At 38.4% G+C, this 20,989-nt stretch overlaps 1 pseudogene; it reads left to right on the plus strand.

Moving 5' to 3' along the window:
* The first annotated feature begins 12,154 nt into the window (after positions 1 to 12,154).
* LOC103719652 (26S proteasome non-ATPase regulatory subunit 6-like) lies at positions 12,155 to 17,708 on the plus strand (annotated as a pseudogene).
* The last annotated feature ends 3,281 nt before the right edge of the window (positions 17,709 to 20,989 follow it).

Genomic DNA, 20,989 nt, shown 5'->3' on the forward strand with positions numbered 1-20,989 from the left:
CCAGTGGCATGTATACCGTATCTGGGTTATGACTCAACGACTCACGAGCTGTATCCGGGTTTTGCTTTCGAGTGATTGGCACGTGCGAGACAGAATGCGCGTGGGCTGACCCATGTCATCAGGCCAGTTTTATATATATATATATATATATATATGGATTTTTTTATGTATATCTTTCAAAATATATATAATATTTAAATATTTTGGGTGTACATCCTTCTTTTATTTTTTTTTTATGTACCATTCTATCTAACGTTGTTAAAAAAAATAAACAATTTAAAATTGAAATTACTGAAATATCCTTACAAGTAGATATGTAAAAAAAAAAAAACTTTATATGAATATACATACAAATAACAACTTTGTGAGGGTATTCATATAATTACGCATATTTAAGAGGGTATACACTTAAAAAGAATCCAATAAAAAAGATCAAAATCCAGTAAAGTTAATTTATTAATTAAAAAAGATAATAAAAAATTAAATTATCTCTCATAGAATAAAACATGTTGATTTACGGGAATGGCGATGCGGCTAGTTGGTGGAGTCATTTGCCATAGAGTATCTCAAAGGCGTCAATTGGTGGAGTCCTCGGTGACAATGGAGCCTTGTTAGTAACAAGGCAAGAAGCTACTAGTTATTCCTTTCCTTTCTTTTAATTTATGCATTTAGATCACTTTGCCTTTTAGTTTTTAAATTGATGATTGCTTTCAAAATTCTAAGCTTAGATTTACCTTCTTGCATGGGCTGTTTTAGTTTTACATTAGGTAACTCTGAAGCTCGTCTAGGCTTTGCAGCCTGCTTCAAAGGGTATGGGAGTGATGTTTTTGATGGATTACTTTAGCTATGTTACACCCTTTTGTAACATCCATGAAGCAATCATCAACCTTGCATTCAGTTGGAAAATGAGGAACCAATTTGTCAAGGTTTGATTAATCACATCGTGAGATGAGTTCCAGTTTCAACAATTTCAGAAGTTCTCATTATCTGGTTCTTTGTATTAACCAAAATAAAAGTACTAGAAATGTCAAAAGTAGGTAATATCATACTTAAATGTCTTTTATTGTTTGAACTAGGGGTTTGTTCTTTGATACTTAGAAACTGTCAAATATTTCAACTAAAAAGGAAGAAAAAAAGAAGAAAAAAAAATCTTGTTTCACATGATTTTAGATGCATTTAATTTTGACAATCTAACACATGATGGTAAACATGTCACAAGATTTAAACTTTAGAATAACCAAATATAAATCTAGTTACGATTGCATCTGCTGTGACCTAATTTGCTCATTTTTTACGTCTCATTATCTACGAGGTGGCTAATCATCATTATTTGTACTGCTCTTTGATTGCTCGAGCAAGTGATCTAGGTATTAAGGATTGGTTCTTGGTAGGTCCGGCTCGAGTCTTAGGCGACTGAGGCGGTCGCCTAAGGCTCTGGCTCAAGGAAGGCCCCGTTTTGCCACTTGCACAGCTACAGCTTTCACATTCGAAAGCTAGGAGTAGGAGGATGTCTGTCCCGCCTGGCAATGCCGCTACAGTGGGTTTCCGTCGACGGACAGCGAGACAGGCTACGGCTATAGGTGAGTCAGTGACTGAGGTGAGCTACGAGCCTACAACAAGGACCACCAACGGACATTTCCTCCGCCCTCCTCTTCTCTCCGCCCTCCTCTTCTCTCCTAGTGCTTTTTTTGTTTTCTAAACCTTCTAGGCTTCTTTAGTTTCTCAGAATCTCAGTGACTCAATCCTCTCCTGCTCTCCCCCCACCCCCAGACTCCAGTTCTTCTCCAGTTTCTCGACGACTTGACCGTCGACGGCTTCTTCAGTTCTTGGGCCGCCGGCCGCCCCTGCTCCAGAGTCCGGACCTCCTCTCTAGCTCTTCTCGGCTCCTCTGACCTCTAGCCTCTGCTCTAATCCTCCTCGGCTCCTCGTCGCTGGCCACCCCTGCTCTGGAGTCCAGAGACCGGAGTCTGGACGACTGGACCTCCTCTCCAGACTCCAGCTCTCCTTGGCTCCTCCTCGCCGTCCTCGGCTCCTCGTTGTCCTCGGCTCCTCGCCATCCTCATTAGCGGTGAGCGGTCCACCGTCCACGGTCCACCGACCACCATCCTCTGTCTCCCAAGAGGTAAGAACTTAAGGTTCGTTTGCCAAAGTCCACCGTCCACGGCCCTTACTTTTTAACTAGCTTTAGGAAGATATCAGACATGTTAGCATAATTTTTTTTTTCTTTCAAATAAATTATGTTTTTATTTTTTTTTAAGTAGGTTTTCACTAACGGGTGACAAATCTATGATGTTTTATACGTTCATCTCAATCAATAAGTGGCACATAACATAGTATTCCTGAATAAGATAGTGTTCTGCAGACTGTAGTTATCTTTCATTATTTTTCATCAAATGTACTTCATCAAAAAAGAAAACTATGATTAATGTACTTCATCAAATGGTATATACTGATTAGTGATTACTGAACAAAGAGATTTTTGGTCCAATTGTAGGTTGGTTGTGACTTCGGCGGTTTGGCCTCTTCTTGATAGAATTAAGTTCAGCACTACTAGTCGGGACCTGAGTTTGTTTTTCTTGCAACAATTAAGTTTTATCATTTTTAACTTTTTTATATTTTGATTTGGTGTTTTTTTAAATTGCTTTGTTTGATAATATTATTTTTAGATTAAAATATCCAATAGAAAATATGACTGTGGGCATGAAAAACGCAAAAAGAAAAAAAAATCAAAAAAAAAGAAAAATCGATAAACTCATTCAATCTCAAAAAAAAGCTCTAGCTAGATTTGTTGTCATGAACAAACAAAATACCACATCAAATTTAACTCAGGAATTAACAACAGAACATGCACCCAAAGTAGAGTTAGAAAATGAGATTACTAGTGAAACAATATCTAGTGAAGAGCACAATGAAGAATCATGTGGAGATAGGATAAACAAGAAAAAAGATTGTAAAATTAGTTCTATTCCTACAAATTTATTTGATCATGGTCAATGAAAAAAGATTGATATAAAGTTTAGAGATCTAATAGTGGAAAGAGGTCCAATTAGAGATTATGATTTTCATTTTCCTAAGGATAAAAACAATAGACACTTCTCTACGATATATTATATTCGTAAGTTACCTAATGGTAAAAAACATGATAGAAAATGGTTAGTGTATTCGAAAGATTTGGATAGGGTGTATTATTTTTGTGTAAATTATTTGATTCAAAGTCTAGCAGTCAATGTCACGCCCCGAATCCGGACATTTTTTTTTTTTTTGTTTTGCATCCCAGATCCGGCTCATGACATGGCCGTGCTATTGTAGGTTGCTGCCCACATAACACGCAGCCCATGATAACAATATTATTTTATGGAATAAAACCAAATCCGATCAAGTTTATTGACTAACCATAAAGAAGCAAATACAGTGCATCTAATCAAATACTTGAGTTGCAATATTACAACCCAAACTTATTAACATGATTACTTCTAAGAGTCCCTATAACTATGCTTCCACTCCAATTTTCATTCACTCTCTTCCGCTCCAAATCGTCTTAATTATCTGAAATAAATAAAGAAAACAACAGGGAGGTATGAGCTTGCTACTCAGTAAGTAACCATGTACTATCCCATTAGATCAAGCATAATTTTTCTCATGCCAATGCATCATTTGAAGAACTTAACAGAAAATAAAGCATTTCATAGATAAACTATTCAAACAGGTTTAAAAAGCAAAATATGCTTCAACCATGCAAGTTCATAAACATGATAATGCAAGTCTTATAAAAATGTTGCCATTCATCCATTCTTTATAAATCTTACTCTCAGACGGATGTGCTGCTATGGTCGCTATAATCCCGTGACAGGGTTCGTATTCGTAGTCGACAAGTTTTATAACTTATTCTTATTCGTTACCAACTTTAACCCGTTGGCAGAGGGCCATATTCGTTGGATGCTAGCTCCAGGGGGGGTCGACTGACCTCTATTTCTAGAGGTGGGCATAGCTATCTGAGAGTTCATAAATCATTATTCTTTTTCATTAGTCATACTTTCATACATAGGTTGGAAAATGACAAAAGGCATCGTAATGTATAAAATTCATGATCATGCCACAAATCTCATTTTCATGCGATTTATCATAACCATAATTCATCGTAATGTATAAAATTCATAATCATGCCACAAATCTCATTTTCATGCAATTTATCATAACCATAATTTATACTGAAATATTTATGAAGGATGCAATTTAATCAAACTTATGAATCACATGCAATCATATGCTTGATCCTACTTTTAAGAAAATACATCATAACAAATATATTTTTTTATTATTTTATTCTTACAATTAAACAGTAATTTTTAAATTAATAAGATCAGTGCCAGGGTTACTTACCTTGATTCGCTCACGAATCTCTAGAACCAGATGACAATTTCACTGTACCTATCATCATCATAGAGGACAGATTATTTACTACTCATTCATCATTTTTTTTATTTTTAATTTATTTATTTATTATTATTTCATTTCATTTAAATACATCTATTACCTTAATTCTCTATTTATTTAATTACATATTTATTATTATTATCATTTATTTTATTTTTCCTTTTCTTTTTTTTTTTCTCCCGACGCTTCCCCTCTTCTCGAAGCTTCCCCTCTTCTTCTTCTTCTTCTTCTTCTTCTTCTCTCGCCCCCCCCTTTTTCTCCCGTAAGGGAGGTCGGGCTCGAGAGGGCCGAACGGCAGCCGGCGACGCCCCTTCGGCCGATGCGCCGCCGGTGGCCGTCGCCCACGGTGCCTACGGCGCCCGCAGCTGCGGCCGTGGCCGTGCCCTCGGTCCGCGGCTGCAGCCGTGGCCGAACCCACGGCCTGCGGCTGGCGGTCCCCAGCCTCCGGCGCCCGCAGTCGCAGGTCGTGCCTGCGGTCGGCGGTCCCCGGCCTCCGGCGCCCGCAGTCGCAGGTCGTGCCTACGGCCCGTGGCCGGCGTTCCCCTTCCTCTTTTTTTTTTTTTTCTTTCTTTCTTGCTTCTCACCCAGGGAGACAGGCGTGAGTTGCCCCCTTTGTCCCACCAGAGGGGAGAAGGGAAAGGCTCTGATCCGGCTGCAGTCCCTACCGATGACTGGCGGTGGCTGCGGCCGAAACCAAACGGCACTTATGGCCGGGAGCCGGCGGCGCAGACGACCACAGGTACGCCTTCTTCCCCTCTTCTTCTTTTGTTTTATTTCATTATTATAAGGTAAAAAGGACACAGGGTTAGGGTATACCTTGCTATAAAGAGAAGCTGCGGCTACTCTCTCCGGCGGCACTGGTGCGAGCTCCAAACCCTAGCAGCGGAGGAGAAGAAAGGGGTTAGAGACAGAGTGGGGTGGAGAAGGAGGAGTGCTTGGTGGATCTCAGATGCGGTCAATGGGGAGATTTTACAAACGGCTATGCTCATTCACCGCCGCAATTTCAGCGGCGGTTGCTCGGGTTTATCGGCCATTCAAATGGCCGCCGCGGATCTCGCCCCCGTTATGCTCGAGAAGGCGCAGCCGAGGATTCTGGCATCTCCTCCGGCTTGGGCCTCACATTCTTCCCCCCTTAAATAAAATTTCGTCCTCGAAATTTACATACCTGAGACTCCAAAGAGTTGCGGATGCCTCGCACGCACTTCATCCTCAAGCTCCCAAGTTGCCTCTTTTTCTGAATGGTTGCTCCACTGTACTTTTACATAGGGGATGGTGCGCCGCCTCAAAACTTGCTCCTTGCGATCGATAATACGTAAAGGAAATTCTTCATAAGTCAAATCTTCATCAACTTGCAATGGCTCATATTGTACCACGTGACTGGGATCCGAGATATACTTCCTTAGTAAGGAAACATGAAAAACATTGTGTACTTTAGATAGCCCGGGTGGCAAGGCTAATCTGTAAGCAACCTCTCCAACTCTGTCCAAAATCTCAAAGGGCCCGATGTAGCAAGGACTTAGTTTACTATGTCTCCCAAATCTCATGACACCTTTCGAGGGTGAAATCTTCAAGAAAACACAATCACCTGCTTGAAATTCTACTTCTCTCCGCTTTTTATCTGCCCAACTCTTCTGTCTATCCTGAGCTGCCTTGAGCCTTTCTCTGATCAACAAGATTTTCTCCTTGGCATTTTGCACTAATTCCGGACCCAATAACTTCTTCTCTCCGACATCATCCCAGTGCAGAGGAGACCTGCACTTCCTCCCATAAAGAGCTTCATATGGTGCCATCTTGATGCTAGAATGATAACTATTATTATAAGCAAACTCTACCAAGGCTATATGATTATCCCAGCAACCTCCAAGACCAACCGTACATGTTCTCAACATATCCTCTAAGGTCTGGATCGTCCTTTCTGACTGACCATCGGTCTGAGGATGGTAAGCGGTGCTGAGCCTCAATTCAGTATTCATGGCATCCTGAAAACTTTTCCAGAATCTAGATACAAATCGTGGGTCCCGATCAGACACGATGCTCACCGGTACCCCATGTAGGCGCACGATTTCGTCAATGTACCTCTGCGCCGGCCTATCAAGTGAAGTGCCAACCCTAAAGGGTAAAAAGTGAGCTGACTTTGTGAGGCGATCAACAATTACCCATACTGCATCATTTTTCTTGACTGTCTTGGGAAGCCCGATGATGAAGTCCATGGTGATATGTTCCCATTTCCATTCTGGTATCTCCAATGGTTCCAACAATCCTGCAGGTCTTTGGTGTTCAGCTTTCACTTGTTGGCATACCAAGCACCGAGCTACGAACTCGGCTATCTCCCTTTTCATGCCATTCCACCAAAAATGTTCCCTTAAATCTCTATACATCTTAGTGCTTCCAGGAATAGAGAAATGGGATTGGTGAGCTTCCTCCAAAATCTCTTTCTTCAAGTCAACATCTTTAGGTACACACAGTCTACTCCCAAATCGTAGAGTACCATCTGGGTGAATCCTGAGTTCGGGTCGCAACCCTCTTTCTGCATCTTTGATGAGCTGACACATCTGTGCATCTGTTTGTTGGGCAGCCTTTATTTTCTCTATCAATGTGGGTTGTACCATCAAACTAGCCAGCATGCTCCCAGCATCCTTGGTAATCACCCCAATCTGCATCATGTGGAGATCTTTCAAAATTTGCTTTTGAGTAGTGAGCAAGGCTGTTGTGCCCACTGCTGACTTCCTACTGAGGGCATCTGCCACCACATTAGCCTTCCCCGGATGATACTTAATATTTAAATCATAATCTTTTAGTAATTCAAGCCATCTCCTCTGCCTCATGTTTAACTCTTTCTGGGTAAATATATACTTCAAGCTTTTGTGATCAGTAAATACCTCACATGGCTCCCCATACAGATAGTGTCGCCAAATTTTTAGAGCGAAGACTACCGCTGCCAATTCCAAATCATGTGTCGGATAGTTCTGCTCATAGGGCTTCAACTGTCTAGAGGCGTAAGCCACTACTTTATCATTTTGCATCAGTACACAGCCCAACCCCTTCTTGGAGGCATCACTATAAATGGTGAAACCCCCAGTATTAGACGGCAGAGTGAGAACGGGAGCAGACACTAACCTTCGCTTTAACTCCTGAAAGCTTCGTTCACAATCCTCGCTCCATTCAAACTTTGCTCGTTTCTGGGTTAAACGAGTCAAAGAAGTAGCTATCCGGGAAAACCCTTCCACAAATCTTCTATAGTACCCAGCCAATCCCAAGAAGCTTCTAATCTCAGTCACATTTGTAGGTTGAGGCCAGTCCACCACTGCTTCTATTTTCTTTGGGTCCACTGATACCCCTTCCTTGGAAATCACGTGCCCGAGGAATGCGACGTTGTCCAGCCAAAACTCGCATTTGCTCAATTTGGCATAGAGCTTCTTCTCCCGAAGAGTTTGCAACACCTTTCTCAAGTGATCTTCATGTTCTTCCTTGCTCTTAGAATAGATCAATATGTCATCTATGAAAACAATGACAAAGTGGTCCAAATATTGCTTGAAGGTTCTGTTCATCAAGTCCATAAAGGCAGCAGGTGCATTGGTTAGTCCAAAAGACATAACCAAAAATTCATAATGCCCGTACCTGGTTCGAAATGCAGTCTTAGGCACATCCTCGGCTCTTATTTTTAATTGATGATAACCGGATCGCAAATCTATCTTGGAGAAGATTTGGGCACCTTGCAGCTGATCAAATAAGTCATCAATGCGGGGCAAAGGGTACTTGTTCCTAACTGTCACCTTGTTCAGCTCTCGGTAATCAATACACAGCCGCATACTTCCATCCTTCTTCTTTACAAATAGTACAGGAGCTCCCCATGGAGAAACACTCGGGCGGATGAATTTCTTATCTAGAAGCTCCTGTAGCTGAACTTTCAATTCTCTCAGCTCCGCAGGGGCCATCCGGTAAGGAGCCTTAGAGATTGGTCCAACACCCGGTATGAGATTAATTTCAAAGTCAATTTCTCGATTAGGGGGTAGTCCAGGTAGCTCCTCCGGAAAAACATCTGGATATTCCCTTACAATAGGGATATCATCCAGTCCTGATTCTTTTTGAATGTCCACAACATAAGCTAGATAGGCCTGACATCCCTTTCCTAGCGCTTTCCTTGCACTCATAGCAGAAATAATATGCAAGGAGGGCTTTATGGTGGGTGCATCACCTTGGTAGAAGAATTTTAGATCATCAGGCATCTGGAACACTACCTTCTTGCCATAGCAGTCAATATGAGCATGATATTCAGACAGCCAGTTCATCCCAAGAATCACATCAAAGTCATGTATATCTAATTGTATCAAGTCCGCCATCAGTTCTCTATCTCCTATCTGAATTATGCAGTTCTTAAAAACAAAATCAACTACTACTGTTTTCTTAAGAGGAGTGGCAACATGTAGTGGCTCATCTAGCTTATCAGGTGTGCAATTCAAGGAGGCAGAAAACTTGGAGGATATAAAGGAATGAGTAGAGCCAGAATCAAATAATACATAAGCATCTATAGTATTAATGGGAATCATACCTGCCACCACTTCGTCACTGGCACTAGTGTCCTGCTGTGTTAGTGCAAAAACCCGTGCACCACCCTTCTGTCTTTGATCAGTAGGTCTGGCAGGCCCAGAGTCATTCTCCTTTTTATTCGGACAGTCACGTGCTATGTGCCCCGGCTGCCCACAAATGAAACAGGCTCCTGCTTTCTTTAGACAAGGTCCAGCATGGAATTTATCACAGTAGTAACAAGCTTCAAATCTCTTCTTATTTGGAGGGCCTTCATAGTCCCTTGGCTGTTTGATTTGATTTCCTAATATTCTAGGCTTCTTCTGGCTACCCCTTTCTCTTTCTGATCTAATCAGTTCAGCTTCAACCTTCAGAGCCCTGTCGAGTACATCCCTGTAACTATTAAAAATTAGAACTGACAACCGGGATCGAATTCCGTATCTCAAGCCTTGCTCAAATCTGTTGGCCTTGCTTTGATCATCTTCCATAAGTCGAGGACAGAACCGGCCTAATTCATTAAACTTATTGGCATACTCCAGCACTGTCATATTCTCTGACTGCATTAAAGATAGGAACTCATTCTCCTTTGTCAGCCTTACTGACTTAGGAAAATACTGATCATAGAATTTATCCTTGAATTCATCCCAAGTCAGTTGTTCATCATCACCCTCGAATGTAGCTTTCATGGCCGTCCACCAAAACTTGGCATTCCCTTTAAGCATGGGTATCGCTAGTTTGATGTTGACGTCTTCGGGAAATTGTAGTGCATCAAACATTTCTTCTATTTCCCGAATCCAAGTCTCAGCAGCTAGATAATCAGCTCCACCCTCGAACATAGGAGGATTCAGCCTACGGAACCTCTCATAGCAAGAGTCCATACGCTGTGCAGGTCGGACCATGGCCTGCATCTGTTGTTGCATCTGTTGTTGTATCAGTTGTTGCATCTGCTGTTGCTGTTGAAGGAGCTGAGCCATCACCTGATATACCCCAGCAAAATCTGGTTGGGTAGTGGTCGCAGTAGGAGCTGGCTCAGCTGGTTGGCTGGTAGTTCCTTGAGAGGTTGCTCTTCTCCCTCTCCTTCTAGCTGCAATATTCCTCAAAGCTTGTTCCTCTCTGTTCCTCATTTTTACCTATCAGAAGGCCAACGTTTATCAGTTTCCATTGTTGAGCAACGGTAGGATTATGAAAATCTATCTACTTTTGTTTAACTAGTTAGACCCAACTAAATGAGACCTAACCATCTATTACTAGACTTTGAGTGTGCCTATTACCAAGCTCTAACTTCTATTCATGATCAAACCTATTGCTCTGATACCACTAAATGTCACGCCCCGAATCCGGACATTTTTTTTTTTTTTTTGTTTTGCATCCCAGATCCGGCTCATGACATGGCCGTGCTATTGTAGGTTGCTGCCCACATAACACGCAGCCCATGATAACAATATTATTTTATGGAATAAAACCAAATCCGATCAAGTTTATTGACTAACCATAAAGAAGCAAATACAGTGCATCTAATCAAATACTTGAGTTGCAATATTACAACCCAAACTTATTAACATGATTACTTCTAAGAGTCCCTATAACAATGCTTCCACTCCAATTTTCATTCACTCTCTTCCGCTCCAAATCGTCTTAATTATCTGAAATAAATAAAGAAAACAACAGGGAGGTATGAGCTTGCTACTCAGTAAGTAACCATGTACTATCCCATTAGATCAAGCATAATTTTTCTCATGCCAATGCATCATTTGAAGAACTTAACAGAAAATAAAGCATTTCATAGATAAACTATTCAAACAGGTTTAAAAAGCAAAATATGCTTCAACCATGCAAGTTCATAAACATGATAATGCAAGTCTTATAAAAATGTTGCCATTCATCCATTCTTTATAAATCTTACTCTCAGACGGATGTGCTGCTATGGTCACTATAATCCCGTGACAGGGTTCGTATTCGTAGTCGACAAGTTTTATAACTTATTCTTATTCGTTACCAACTTTAACCCGTTGGCAGAGGGCCATATTCGTTGGATGCTAACTCCAGGGGGGGTCGACTGACCTCTATTTCTAGAGGTGGGCATAGCTATCTGAGAGTTCATAAATCATTATTCTTTTTCATTAGTCATACTTTCATACATAGGTTGGAAAATGACAAAAGGCATCGTAATGTATAAAATTCATGATCATGCCACAAATCTCATTTTCATGCGATTTATCATAACCATAATTCATCGTAATGTATAAAATTCATAATCATGCCACAAATCTCATTTTCATGCAATTTATCATAACCATAATTTATACTGAAATATTTATGAAGGATGCAATTTAATCAAACTTATGAATCACATGCAATCATATGCTTGATCCTACTTTTAAGAAAATACATCATAACAAATATATTTTTTTATTATTTTATTCTTACAATTAAACAGTAATTTTTAAATTAATAAGATCAGTGCCAGGGTTACTTACCTTGATTCGCTCACGAATCTCTAGAACCAGATGACAATTTCACTGTACCTATCATCATCATAGAGGACAGATTATTTACTACTCATTCATCATTTTTTTTATTTTTAATTTATTTATTTATTATTATTTCATTTCATTTAAATACATCTATTACCTTAATTCTCTATTTATTTAATTACATATTTATTATTATTATCATTTATTTTATTTTTCCTTTTCTTTTTTTTTTTCTCCCGACGCTTCCCCTCTTCCCGAAGCTTCCCCTCTTCTTCTTCTTCTTCTTCTTCTTCTTCTCTCGCCCCCCCCCTTTTTCTCCCGTAAGGGAGGTCGGGCTCGAGAGGGCCGAACGGCAGCCGGCGACGCCCCTTCGGCCGATGCGCCGCCGGTGGCCGTCGCCCACGGTGCCTACGGCGCCCGCAGCTGCGGCCGTGGCCGTGCCCTCGGTCCGCGGCTGCAGCCGTGGCCGAACCCACGGCCTGCGGCTGGCGGTCCCCGGCCTCCGGCGCCCGCAGTCGCAGGTCGTGCCTGCGGTCGGCGGTCCCCGGCCTCCGGCGCCCGCAGTCGCAGGTCGTGCCTGCGGCCCGTGGCCGGCATTCCCCTTCCTCTTTTTTTTTTCCTTTCTTTCTTGCTTCTCACCCAGGGAGACAGGCGTGAGTTGCCCCCTTTGTCCCACCAGAGGGGAGAAGGGAAAGGCTCTGATCCGGCTGCAGTCCCTACCGATGACTGGCGGTGGCTGCGGCCGAAACCAAACGGCACTTATGGCCGGGAGCCGGCGGCGCAGACGACCACAGGTACGCCTTCTTCCCCTCTTCTTCTTTTGTTTTATTTCATTATTATAAGGTAAAAAGAACACAGGGTTAGGGTATACCTTGCTATAAAGAGAAGCTGCGGCTACTCTCTCCGGCGGCACTGGTGCGAGCTCCAAACCCTAGCAGCGGAGGAGAAGAAAGGGGTTAGAGACAGAGTGGGGTGGAGAAGGAGGAGTGCTTGGTGGATCTCAGATGCGGTCAATGGGGGGATTTTACAAACGGCTATGCTCATTCACCGCCGCAATTTCAGCGGCGGTTGCTCGGGTTTATCGGCCATTCAAATGGCCGCCGCGGATCTCGCCCCCGTTATGCTCGAGAAGGCGCAGCCGAGGATTCTGGCATCTCCTCCGGCTTGGGCCTCACAGTCAATTAGTCAATAAAGAAAGCAGGGATTGGAAAAATCTAGGTATCAAGCTCAAAAGTCATGAAACAACTAATGAACATATTATGAGCATGAATAGATGGATTGATTTGGAAGTGAGATTGCTAAAAAATAAGACAATTGATAAAAGTCTCCAAGAACAAATAAACCAAGAGAAGGATTATTGAAAAAAAGTTCTATTGAGAATTATTGCTGTCGTAAAAAATCTTGCAAAAAATAATTTAGCATTTCGAGAAAAGAATGAAAAGATCTATTAAAGTAATAACAGAAATTTTTTAAGTTTTATTGAAATGATTGTAGAATTTGGTCCAATAATGTAAGAACATGTTAGATGCATTCAACATGGTGAAATTCACAATCATTATTTAGGTCATAATATTCAAAATGAATTGATTCAAATATTAGCATATGAAATTAATTAAAAAGATTAAAGAAGCAAAATACTTTTCTATAATACTTGATTGCACTCCTGATGCAAGCTATCAGGAACAAATGATCATAGTTTTAAGATGTGTAGATACTTCAACAAGTCCAGTAAAAGTAGAAGAATATTTTTTAGAATATTTATAAGTAGATGATACATCTGGAAAAGGCCTTTTTAGTGAACTTATAAATATAATAGAAAAATATAAACTTGAGATTAACGATATAAGAGGACAAGAGTATGACAACGGATCTAATATGAAAGGAAACATCAAGGTGTACAAAGAAGATTATTAGATATAAATTCTAGAGTGTTTTATACACCATGTGGATGTCATAACTTGAATTTAGTACTATGTGGATGTCATATCTTTTTTTGGAGTGATGCAACAAATCTATACCTTATTTTCTTCTTCTATAAAATGATGAAAATTTTTATAAAATAATATATCCACATTGACTCTTAAACCCTTGTCACAAACACGTTGGAAAGTTGCATTGAAAGTGTCAAAACAATTAAAAACTAAGCTTCTAAATAAGAGATGTCTTAGTTAAATTAGCGAAAACTAGTGAAGATCCTAAAATAAAAAGTGAAGCCACATGCTGAGCTACATATGAGATTGAGAAATTTGAATACTTATTAGGCATGAATATTTGACATGATATATTGTTTGCTGTTAACTCAGTTAGTAAAATTTTACAATCTAAAGACATGCATATTGAAGTTGCTATAGATCAATTAAAAGGTCTTCTTTCTTATTTGAAAAGTTATAGAAAAAATGGATTCATGAATGCTTTGAATTCATCTAAAGAAATTGCAAATGAAATAAAAATAGAACCTATATTTCATGAAAAACATGTGATCCGTAGAAAAAAATATTTTGATGAAAATAGTAATGATGAGACAACAAGATCAGCTGAAGAATCTTTTAGAATTGATTACTTTTTATGAATAGTAGATCGAGCTATTTCTTCAATTCAAAATAAGTTTGAACAATTTGCCATATATGATAATATTTTTGTTTTTTTGTTTAATTTTAAAAAGTTAAAATATTTGAATAAAGATGATTTGAAAAAGTGTTGTTTTAATCTTAAAAACTTTTTAAAGTATGGTGAATATTCTAATATTAATGGTATTAATATGTTTTCAGAGTTAAAAGTTTAAATTTTTTTTTTATAAATAGAAACTAGTACTCCTATTGATATTTTATGTTTTATAAAAAAATAGATTCTTTTCCAAATGCATATATTGCTTATAGGATATTGTTAATAATATCTGTAACAGTTGCTTCTGCTGAAAGAAGTTTTTCAAAATTAAAGTTGATAAAATCTTATTTGCGGTCAACTATGTCACAAGAAAGATTAAATGGATTAGCTATATTATCGATTGAAAATAGTATTTTAATGGATCTTAAGTATAAAAGTTTAATTAGTAATTTAGCTTCTCAAAAAGCTAGACGAATTATTTTTTAATAAAATTTAAAAGTATTTTATACTTATTAAAAAAATTTTATCATTTAAATAATAATTAAAAAAAGCCTCCCCTAGTGAGTTCGCCTTAGGCCCTCAAATGTATTGGGCCGCCCCTGGTTCTTGGATGGTCATAGAGGGAGATCAAAAGCTTGTTTAAGATCATGCTATCTTTAATATGATTTTACCCAATTCCTCCTCCCTTTTCTCACTTTTCATATTTCTTCCAAACTGGTAGTTGGTAGTCTTTCCTTTACAGTTGGTAAGGAGGTCCGGTAACAATTACTACTGCCAACATAAACGAGCGACTAGGAATCCTAACTCGAAAATACCATAAACTTAAATTTCTCATATCCATCTGATGTACAGTCACAGACTTATCCACCTGTTTGGTTATTATAAAAGAAAAGGAAGGGAAACAAAAAGGAAATAGTTCCTTATTTTTTGTCACCGAAAAAAGGTAAAAGATATTGAACAATCTTTAAAACTCCTTTGCTATTATGGCAGAAAGCAGATCCGTTATCTTTTATGCTTGGACAACCATGTAGCCTAGAAAGGGTCCATTTAAAGCCTAAGGCCCATTTCTTGGTTCTCTGGAAGCTGGTTGCATCACCTTTGCATTTGATTTTTCCCCCTAGGTATTAGGATTGGCCTTACATAAGCTTTATCTGTCTTAGAAAGTTTTTTGTGTCAATTGTGGTGAGTTATGGGAAATCTCACTTGGCTACTTGTCAAGTGTGTACTCACTCTCTCATTCACTTCCAGACACACAGAAAATACTGCACACAATTTGACCATAGGATCTAGCTTTACAAATGTCTGCAGAAACATAAGCAATTTGCAAACATTGACAAACACTTCTGGGCCTGTGGCACCAATGAATGTGAAAAACCAAATCAGGGTAATTGCCAAAGACATTTTTCTGGAGTAATCCTACATGCCACCATCCCTGTCTGATATCGAGCCTTCTGTTTTGAGGAATCTTTGCAGAAAGTTTGGTGCAATAGCTTAAGAATACGTAGTGTGATGTTACAAGAGACCATGGTTCATTCTCTATAAGAAACTGACCTTTTGGACATTCGAAAGTGCACACAAAATCTTTAGCTGTCTAATTGCTAGATCTTACAGTGTGTTTTTGATAACCTGGTTCTGCCCAATTATTTTACCTTCCTGAATTAGACCTTGGCATTACTTTATTCATCCACTACGATGTACTGTCAGAAATAACATTATTTTATCTTTGTGAAGGATTGCTGATGCTGAAGAAATTCTAGGAGAAAGTGAAGTTTGTGAAGCTCATTTGGCTAAGTCCTTGTTTTACATTTGGATCGGTGATAAGGTATGTCTGTAGTCCTTGTATCAACTTATACTGTCATATTAGCGAAATTGCTTACATTGAATATTGTTGTTTGCTTACAATCATTTCTCGATGCAGGAGAAAGCATTGGAGCAGCTCAAAATAACTGAAGGGAAAACAGTTGCTGTGGGTCAAAAGATGGACTAGGTGTTCTACACATTAAAGCTCAGAGTCTTTTACATGGACAATGATCTCATTTCCAAATCTATTGACAAGGCTAAGAAGTAAGATTGTAATTTAAAAGTTCTATGCTGAAATCTACTCCGCACCATTTTGTCATTGGTGAAGCATGATTGCAAACCTTTCTTTTGTTGTCTGTATGATGATGGCAGCTTGTTTGAGGAGGGAGGTGAGTGGGAGAGGAAGAACTGTTTAAAAGTGCATGAAGGCCTATATTGCATGAACTTTAAGAAAGCAGCAAATTTTTTTTTGGATTCCATATCAACCTTTACAACTTATGAGCTCCTCTTATGTCCCATTCATCTTCTATACTGTCCTCTCAAGCATTATATCACTGGATAGAGTCTTACGTAAACAAAAGGTATTCTACCACTTTTTTATATGTATTTGGTTCTTTGAAATTTTGAGTTGAAATACATTTCTGACACAAGATATGACAGGTGGTGGATGCACCAGAAATTCTTGCTGTAATCAGCAAAATTCCTTATCTGTCCAAGTTTGTTAACTCCCTTTATAGCTGCCAGTACGAGTCATTTTTCTCAGCATTCTGTAAGTATTGAATGTCACTGTGCATATCTTAATTCTGAACTGCAATCCATTCTATTTGTTGGTATTGGCTTAATGCATAAATAACTGCAGTGGATGTATTACTAGAGGTTGTCATGGATCCTATAGTTTTCCATCATTAACTTCATTTTGGGGCATTTACATCGATTCAACTCTAAGTCATCTTAATTGGTTCTATATCGTTCTATTAGTGATAGCACATGATGAATGCTTCATCTTATTATTCAAGCTTAATCTCTTGGTCCTGCATCAGCTGCTCATTTACCTCAGCATCTTTTTTACTGTAGCATCTACCTCCCATCTTCCGGTATCTTTCTGATTATAAAAATCCAAACAATGATGATAATTCTCAAGAAATTCGCAGTATAGGCCTATCATCTTTTAGTGGTATCATCTATCAAACAGCAACCATTGCACACATCTCCACATAACTCGCCCTGTTCAATTCATTTGTAAATATCTTCATCCTTCAGCCCCTTTCGGGTCTGTTTACTGGAATGATTTGTTTGATGTCTCTGATTTGGTAGAACCAAATTCCCTTGCATATTTCTTGAACAAAATTGCATGAAAATATTCCTAAAATTCTATATAATATGTTGTTATCAGACATGATGCTGACTGTGGTATTTTCCGCAAAATTCTTCTCAGCTAGCTTGACTGAGTAGATAAAATTAGATTGCTATCTACAACCTCACTCTTGGTACTACATGAGGGAAGTTTTCACTGTAGTTTATTCTCAGTTCCTTGAATTGTAAGTGTAACAATGGAAGTAACAGCAATGGCATTTGGAGTAACTGTGGATTTTAGAGATCTGTAAGTATGTTTGCTGGAGACTTGTATGCCAGAAAAGGGACTTTATGTTAAGCCTTTCTAGGCTCTTCATGTTTTTACCCGTTGCTACTATCTGATAATGCTATGAGAACCTAAAAAAAAGGGAAAAAGTTTCATATCGCAGATGTGCATATCCTCTCCATTGGACTTCTCAAGCTCTCTTCCTGCCAGAAAGTTTCTTATCGGGCGGATAATAACTCCTGGCATCCCGGCAGGGCATATGAGGGAATGATTGCAAAGAGTACGATCATCTCGAAACAAATGATGAAGAAGATTTATCATAATTTTTGTTAAATAATGGGTTCCAAAATGCTGTCTAAGAGCGAGTAAGAAGTGGTCTGAATGTCTAGACTTTGTTCATGTTTCTTAACTCCGAAGGTCAAAACTTGATGCAGGTCAACAGAAAAGATCATAGGTTGTGCAGTCAAGTAAATTTTCCATTATGCAGTGGCATCTGAATCAAGAAATGTGGTCAACAGCTCAGATGTGCTCCTCCAAACAGCATTCAGGTTGTAGATTAAACTATCAGGAGTCAATTTGTGGAGATCATGCTTATTAGATTAATGTTTCGAGGATACTCCACGACGAGCAGCTAAATGTCCAAGAGGTTAATGAGATTATCAGTGTTGATTATCTTTAACATTGTACTCTCCCTCCTTTTTTTTTTTGTGGTAGAAAATGGCATTCAAATTGCTCTTACATGAGTACAACCTGCCAAATCAGAAGCAACCACATTGTACACTTCCTTTAAAATAGCCCTCAAGGAGGCAAGAAGAAAGATGCCCCTCAAGAGGGGCAGCCCTCAAAGATTTCAGAGTTTTATATGGAGTCCAGAGAAACTAGTGAGATGCTTCTGTTAACAAACTGTGGACCAATGTGCCAAAAGGGCCAGTACAATAGCAAGAGTATAACTCTTAAGTTGCACATGTTTTAAAGAAGATCCGAGCATTTCTTTTTTTCACAAATGCTCCAAATTGCTAAGGCTAATTGGTTGAAAGTTGGCCAAGAAATTTAGGGTAAAATAGATATTTAGGAAGTTGGTAAAGCTGCTTTTACACTTAATTCAGATTTAACTCTTTGACCATATGAAGTAGATAGTTTACTCCGAACATTAAACCATTTATTCTTGGTCTACTCACCCAACAGCTATTTATTTAGGAATAAAGTCAATGCATTTACTATGGGTCTACTTAGCAACCAAATGCATAGCGTCTATCACAAGGTTCAGACTATAGAGAATTAGTTCAAATAATTTGAGAAAATTCCTCTTTGACTGCATTTTGTTAGAGAAGATGACAAGGCTTTATTGAGAGACAAATATGAATTTTTTCGGAAATGATAGAATGAAAAGTATTTTTGTACACAACAAAAAATTATTCCATGGAGACCTGTATAATTATTGGGTTTATACCAATGAACAAAAAAAATATAACTCAAGCAATGAATTAATAAGTCAAATAAAAGTTCTAGAAAAAGAAAAAAAAGGAAAGAGATTTTTATTATGTTTATGTTGGAGCATGGTGGGGACAAAGGGCTAAATAGTAAATATGCAAGCCATGGCCACAAATTCTAGTTAGGGAAGCTCTTATGAATCTCAAAGATATAATAGTTAGCAAACAGATTGACCACTTAATTTATGTTGCTTCATGGTCCTAAGCCAGATCGAGTTCTATGCATTTGCAGAATCTTAGTGAATCAAATGATTCGGCCTAATTTGACTGATCCATGCATGAAGTATGTGAATTACCCAATCCTTACCAACTCAAAATTGAATTAGCCAATTCACATATATTCATTTAATCACATTAATATAATAAAAATTGTAGGTATACCTTTGCAGATACAAATGAGGTTTAGCAACTACATTACATCGGGCCGATGTCGTATCCATATGCAGTCGAGCCATATAGAGAACAAAAATAATTATTTGGTTTAGTATTGTTGAATTAAAAAAAAGATCATTTGCCCCAATAGGGCTGATTCAAGCATGGTGTAATGTGAGATTCAAGTCGTACTTATTCAAAGTCAAAATAGCATTTCTTATCTTTTATTTGATGGCATAAAATTAACAAAAATTAAGTGCATTATTTTAAAATATGGTCTAGGTGGTCATATGTACCTCAAGATATCTAGATGTGGTCTTCTGATCAAATTGTACTAGGTCTATTCAGTCTCCAAATGCAGCCTAGTCTTGTAGCAGTTTAAAAAATATACGCTTAAATTTTCTTATTTTTATAAATCTTATTTATTTTTATTTTTTACTTATTTTTTTTTTTATGTTTCTTGTATTTTAAAATAAAAATAATATATGTTAATGGCATGTGGAATATGGACCATGCGGTACCCCAAAAACCAGTATGGTATGGCTTCTTTTTAAAAACCTTGTAAGTAGACTAAGTTTGCTGGTCCTTCATTATGTTGCAACAACCTAGCTATAAGGTTTAGAGGTCTGGGATTTCTTAAAATCACTGTGCATTTATTGCTTGGTTGTTCTTTTTTTTTTTTCCATCTTTTTTCTTTATGGAAGACTTGATTCCTAAATGTATGACAAAAAAAATAATAATTTCTCATTTAACAACTGCGCAACTAAACGCATTATAAACTATAAGCAGCCCAGAAGATCGATCTTGATAGGATTCCTTTCCCTTGATTCAATGAAGGAAGGAAAGTTTGCATGTGATTAAACATATGTTAATCCTCTTGCGCGATTCCACTACGAACCCTAGCATTTGCAAGCCCTTAATTTTAGGCTTGAGAGCTCCTTTTAGTTTAGACTTGGCATTGGTATTGCTATTGTTTATGTTATAGTTTATGCATATACCTGGATGTTATAGTTTATGCATGTTCTTTGTTTTTCAAACAATGTGTATTAAAGATGACTTCCAACCAACATGTTAACCACCAATAGTAGAGGCTGAACTATCAAAGTACAGTGAATCCAGCATTAAACAGCAGCACATATCAATGATTGGTGAGAGAAGATAAGTTTATTCAACAAGATGGAGATTGAGGGGAACAGAGAAGAAAAGAAAGGATTGAGCTATGCACCATTTCTCAGAGAAGAACAAGGAATCAGGAAGAGAAAAAGAAAGGAAAGGATTGAGAAATCCACCCTGAAAGTGATAACTATGAAGTCAAGCAGGAAAGATGATCTGAATTCGGTTCAGCGGTCCATTTCTTTCTCTCTTTTTCTTTTTCCTACATGCATAAAAAAATTCAATCCTAAAGATCTCAAATTTATTTTAATTCATTGACCTTGAACAAATTAGATCTAGAATTGCTTAACAAGAAACTTCGAGCTACGTGGTTGATGCTAATAATGAAGAACACTATTAACAACTACAATAACAACATGTGGATTGTGAAAAATATTCTAATTGCAAACTTACACAATATCAGAAGCAACACACCTACTTGAAAAGAAACACCCCAACACCCTTGAAAAAAGTTGGTAAGCTCTATTTTTTGAAATATAAATGGTTAACCGACATCTGACATACAGTGCTTCTCAAAAGGATGCATATATTGTATATGC

The sequence above is a fragment of the Phoenix dactylifera genome, chromosome 4, assembly GCF_051530095.1.
Source record: "Phoenix dactylifera cultivar Ajwa chromosome 4, Ajwa_hap1_PhDact_Kaust_v1.1, whole genome shotgun sequence".
NCBI classification, from domain to species: domain Eukaryota; kingdom Viridiplantae; phylum Streptophyta; class Magnoliopsida; order Arecales; family Arecaceae; genus Phoenix; species Phoenix dactylifera.